This window comes from Martes martes, assembly GCF_963455335.1.
Source record: "Martes martes genome assembly, chromosome: 12".
In the NCBI taxonomy this organism is placed as follows: domain Eukaryota; kingdom Metazoa; phylum Chordata; class Mammalia; order Carnivora; family Mustelidae; genus Martes; species Martes martes.
In genome coordinates this window covers 83788394-83794271 of record NC_137900.1, presented here as the reverse complement: position 1 = coordinate 83794271, position 5878 = coordinate 83788394, and positions in this window count along the sequence as shown.

The window sequence follows — 5878 nt, the reverse complement described above, 5'->3', positions numbered from 1 at the left end:
TACGGACGTCTCCAGTGCTCCTTTCTGGAGCTCCGGCCTGTCTTCTGAACCACAGATCTAATATCCAGTTCATTCCTGGGCACCTCCGCCTGCACACTCCCAGGAACATTGAACCCAAACTGAATTCCTTATTCCCCCTTGCCCTCCTCTATCACTCCTGTGTTCCATACCTTGGGGAACAATGTCATAAGTGAAAAATCAGAAAACTACGAGTTCTCTTTAACATTTTCCACTCCCCTGACACTCACATCCTGTCTCCTAAATAACGAACTTTACATATTAGTTATATGTGATATTATACGGACTCCTATAATACACATAATAAATGTATCCTATATATGAGTATTATATATACTATGGTTCTACATTATATACAGTTTCAATGTATAAATATTATTTAGGGGACTGGGTGTTATATATATATATATATGTATATATATAGTTATATATAATATATGACCATATATAACATAATGAAGTGACATGACAATTACGTCTTCTTCATACGCCTTCTTTCCATCCTTCCTGTCCCTGCAAGCACCTCCTCACGTCTCGCTTAGATCACTACAATATCTTCAGGGCTCAGTGAGGGACTCAACCCCTTCAAATCCATCCTCAAGCCACTCCTTCCGTCATCTTTCCAAACCCCCACTTTGACCGTGTCATCTTCATGCATAAAAAAAGCCTTTGATGGCCCCTCCCAGTTTATGTGTTAAAGTTGAGGTTCTTTAGCTGGTCGTACAAGGCTCATCTCAGCGTAACTTGTTCTTTAGCTTTATCTACCCTCTGCTGGAAAAAAAGGTTAATAGGAGAGATTTACTTCAAAGAGTGTGGCCAAGGGCAGAGTTCTGCAAGGAGGGGACATCGAGCCCTTTGAGGACTCACCACTTAGTAAGCCCTTTCTGTGCCTTTGTGAGCCCCACTGGGTGACCACCTGCTTGCTGGATGCCAGACCGGTGTGAAGCTGTCAACTTGGAGATGTATCTCGGGCTTCTGTGTTCATCGCAGATCCTGAGGGTCCTCTGTTCATGCCTAGTTTATGGTTGAGGAAACTAAGGCTCACAGAGTTTGCCACTTGCCTTAGTTCCCACAGCCAGTGTGTAATAAAGTCAAGTAGAGCTCAGGCTACCCGACTCCAGACCCAGCATCCCCAGCCTCTGTGCCACACCACACCTGAAGGGACAGGATGATGCTTTCTGGACAGTTAGGCTGGAAGAGGCACAGCTTTCCAGATAGACCCAAACTCCCCACCTAGCACTCAGCCCCCCCGCAATCTGGCTCCTTGAACCTGTCCAGGCTCACCCAGCAAACGGTTCACTGGGTACCCACTCTCCATCCTGACCCAGCTTCCCTCAAGCCCGGCCTGAGTCACAGTCCCTCATTCTCTAGGACTTCACTCAAAGGTCAACTCCTCCAGGATGCCTTTCCCAATGTGCCTACCCTAAAACCAGGTGCTCTGTGCTCGCCGCTGTGAAACCCTTGTCACGTCAGACTGCAAATGTTGGCTGTCTTCTCTCCCTGTAGACTGGGCTTCTTGCGGGCAGGGACCGGGACGGTTCACTCTGTGTTTCCAGTGCCTAGCCCAGCAAGGAGCAAGTGCTTTATTATCACCCGCTGACCTGAACTCACACAGCGAACGTCAGAAGTGAAAGGGGACTCCGGGTGACTACGGCTGCCCACATTCGCAGTATATGTGCCGTCTAAAATGCCCTTTCACACTAATTATCTCATTTACTCCTCTGAGACTGATACCATCCCTATAGGTGAGAAAACTGCGGTCCCATTAAGCGACTTTTCCAAGTTCGCCCAGCCAGGAAGGGGCTGGGCTGAGAATGACCTAGGGTTTATCTGACTCCAAGGCTAGTGCTCTTTTCATTACTTCCCCAGTGATCTGATCCAAATAACACACACGGTTAACTGATGAGGACACCGAGGCCAGGGGAGCAAATCGCTTGCCCAGGTCATACAGTCCATACCCCATTCTGTGGTCTTTCTTCTACTCAAACGGGAAATGCCCAGGAGGGTCATGGGGTGAGGACTGGGTCCTGAGCTGGGAAAGGGTGTACTGCCTATGTCCTTTCCCATTGCTCATTTCCCATTTGTCAAACCTGAATGTTTAAATCTTCTATTTAGTATTTACTCTGAAATGGCTTTCATCTAACTTCCCCCCCTGGCTCACCAATTTAGCTGTCAGAGTAAATAAATGTGAAGCTGGGTCTCTAGCCTCCCCTGGGCTCACATTACCTTCCTAGAATTACACCCCAGTGGGGTGAAACTGCTGCTGGGGGTGAAGGGGGGGAGCTCTCATGATTTATCCAGTTACTTTTGAAGCCTCTTTTTAAACCCAAACCTTGGACCTAGACTCAGGTGGAGAAGGATGGCAAAACTCACCTTGGAGGATGAGATGACCACATCCTGTTTAGTGACCAGGAGGAAGAATGAGGTAAGGACAAGATCACATCATACCTTCAGGATGCTTATGACATCATACATGCACGATGCTGACGACATTGTATATATGGGCTCTGTATGACATTCTACACCTAGGGTGTTTATACCATGCCAGAAACTGAGGCAACACTTCAAAAATATTAGTGTTTAATATGTGGCTCACTATCACTACGCTCCTGAGAGATAAGTCTCGATCCCTCCATTTGCAAGTAGGGAAACTAAAGCTCGGAGAACCTAAGTGCCTTGCCCACAATCTCTTGTAGAAAGAAATCACGTATCCCAATGGAATGCACTGAGTTTGCTGATCCTGAGTTTGCCAAGGTCACTCATATATGGACTCTCTCTTCTGCTAGAGTCAGGAGTTGTTAGAAAAGAGATTTATTTTCCAAAGTAAGTTTACTCCTGTCCCATTTGAAGTCAGGCAAGTCTTGGGTTGGAATAAGGACTCTGCACCTCCCTTAAGTAAGTTATTCAGAAGAATATTAGATTATTTGATTGACTGATGCCCTGCCATCCCCCATTTAAAAAAAAAAAAAAACTAAACTAAACGAAAACTATGGGGCACTTGGGTGGCTCAGAGGGTTAAGCCTCTGCCTTCAGCTCAGGTCACGATCTCAGGGTCCTGGGATCGAGCCCCACATCAGACTCTCTGCTCAGCAGGGAACCCCCTCCCCCCCCATACCTCTCTGCCTACTTGTGATCTCTTTCTCTCTGTCAAATAAAAAAATAAAATCTTAAAAAAAAACTATCATCTAGTAGAATAACACCTGGAAAGTGTAGCCAGTCCATCCTGTAATGATGGAAACCCTTTGACATGGATCATTTGCTCTATTTTCCTAAGGATAAGAAGTGGACTCTAGGGGCGCCTGGGTGGCTCAGTGGGTTAAAGCCTCTGCCTTCGGCTCAGGTCATGATCCCAGGGTCCTGGGATCGAGCCCCGCATCGGGCTCTCTGCTCCGCGGAGAGCCTGCTTCCTCCTCTCTCTGTCTGCCTCCCTGCCTACTTGTGATCTCTCTCTCTCTGTCAAAAAAAAAAAGAAGTCGACTCTGTTGTCACCCCCACTTCACAGAGGAGGAAGCTGAGGCTGAGCCAGGGGCTGAATACCTTGTCCGGGGGCTACCAGATCATAAGGGGCAATGCTAAGACTCGAATCACATAGTCTGACCCCAGAGTCTCTCCCACTATTGAGATTAACACCTCTTGTTCCAATTTTGATTTCCTGAGCACCTAATACAAATTCAGGAGCGGACCTGCATAGTAGGTAAGAGTTTGGGTTTTGGAGTCTGAGTGCTACAGCCTGAGATGAGGCTCCTGTAAGCTTGCTTTCTCAACTATAAAATAAATATAAAAACAGGGGCCCCTGTCTGGTTCAGTCAGAAGAGCATGCAACCCTTGATCTCTTGGTGGCGAGTTCAAGTCCACGCTGAGCATGGAAACTACTTTTTAAAAATAAGTAAAATAATGTAACCTCCTTGTAGGGCTGCTGCAAGGGCTGGGAGTATAATACAGTAGCTGAGTTTATTCGGTGCAAAGAGATAATCGAGGGGGAGGAGGTGGGTCATCTGTGGTTATGTGGATGTTTAAGGGTGCACGTGTTTATGTGTGTGGGCACACGTGTGTATATGCACACACCTCACTAGCTCTCTCATTGCAATCGTGCTCTTTGTATAAAAGATTAAGATTCAGACAGAAACTTTTCACTCTGAATTTCTGTGTCTGAGAGCAGTCAATGACTAGGAGATGGGAGATGGCGCTTGCTGGGGCTGGGGCTGATTCTGTGTATCTGGGTGTCTGTAAAGGAACAATACTTGTGTCTTTCAGGGATATAAGTGTGGGTCTTTGGTATGACACTGGTGTGCAGATACCCTTGTCTGCCCTCTGTGCCCATGTGTGTACGTGATTGGGGCTGTGACTATTGGGAGTCCTGTGTCTGCAGACGTGTGTATGCTGTTTTCGCCTACAAACTGCCATCTGTAGGGATGTGTGCGCGTATCTGTGGGCGTCTGAGTATGGGACATGAGGTTTTATGTGGATCTGGAGCTCTGTAGGTGTCAGCGCTCTCTTGAGTATGGGTCTGTGTACAGGTGTAAAAGCAGTTATGTGGGGTGCACATCTGTAAATGAGGGCATTTAGGGACTGCGATAGTAGGCACGATGGTGGTGGTAGGGGTGTCGTGATGTCGAGAAGATTGGATCTAAGTCTGAGTGTGCATATTTGTTTTTCAAAGGCGATGTGTATTTACATGTGTCTATCTAGGTTCAGTCTGTGTGAGGAGAAGGGGGCTGGAAGCTGTGAGTGTCCACTTGTGTGTGTATATTGTGGAGTGTTTGAGTCTGAAGGGTGTGTGTGTGTGTGTGTGTGTGTTTAGAGGCTGTGTCTCCTAGCCACAAGCCTGGGCTCCCCAGCCTTCCCTACCTCTCTATCAGTAGAACCCCACAGAAGGTGAGGTGTACATTAGACCAGATGGCTCAGCATATCCCAGAGGGAATGGGGATATCCTAGGCAATTCCTCCCAGGAGAATTGAGGGAAACAACTGCCCCCCCTCCACACACACACCAAGTAACTCCCCATCCCCCACCCAACCCAATCCCATTCGGTGCCAGTCCACTTTCTGATTGTTGTGGAGCAGAGACATTTGTGCAGGTGTATATGTACGTATGTGTATGTATGCCTTGTATTCGGGTAAATGATGGGAACAGGTAATCGTTGGCATCAGAACGTACACAGATGTACCAGGAGTGGAACTACATCAACACAGTATAATGTGCGACTTTCTATGGACTCCATCTCGGCCCGAAGTGGGACCATGGGTCCCTCTTGTACCTGCAAGTGGGGCTGGGCCTAAGGGCCGTGGCTACCCCCGGAGGGAGGGGCGGTAGTGAGAGCTGAGTGGAAGTTGGTGGGGGGTGGGGGGGCTGATGCCTTTGTATGTCAGCTGTCTGAGTCTGTGTCAGCAGCTCTGAGATTCTGTGTGTCTATATGTCTGTGTGTGTCTCTGGGTCGCTGCCTCGCTGTGTGTGTCTCGCTCTGCCTTGGCGGGGAGGGGATTGGTCACGCATGACTCATCTTGAACCGAGCGGGGCTCCAGCGGCAGGGCGGCCGCCGCCGCAGCTGGAGGGGGAGGAGGACAAGGAGGAGGGAGAGGAGGAGGAGGACTACCAGGAGGGGGAGGAGGAGGAGAAGGAGGGGGCGGGGGCCTCTCCAAGTTTGTCGGGACCTTCTTCCGAGGCAGCGGCTGCAGCAGCCAGGGAGGCCGGGGCTGCGCGCGGGCCGGGGGCGGGGGCTGGGGCCGGGCCTGGGGCGGCGGGGCCGGCGCCTCCGCTCTCCTCCAGCTCCTGCTTCAGCCTCTGCTCCCGCTGCGGCCGTGGCCCCTCTCCGCGCGGCTCTCCGCGCTGCGTGCCCGCCGAGCCCGCCGCTCCCCGGCCC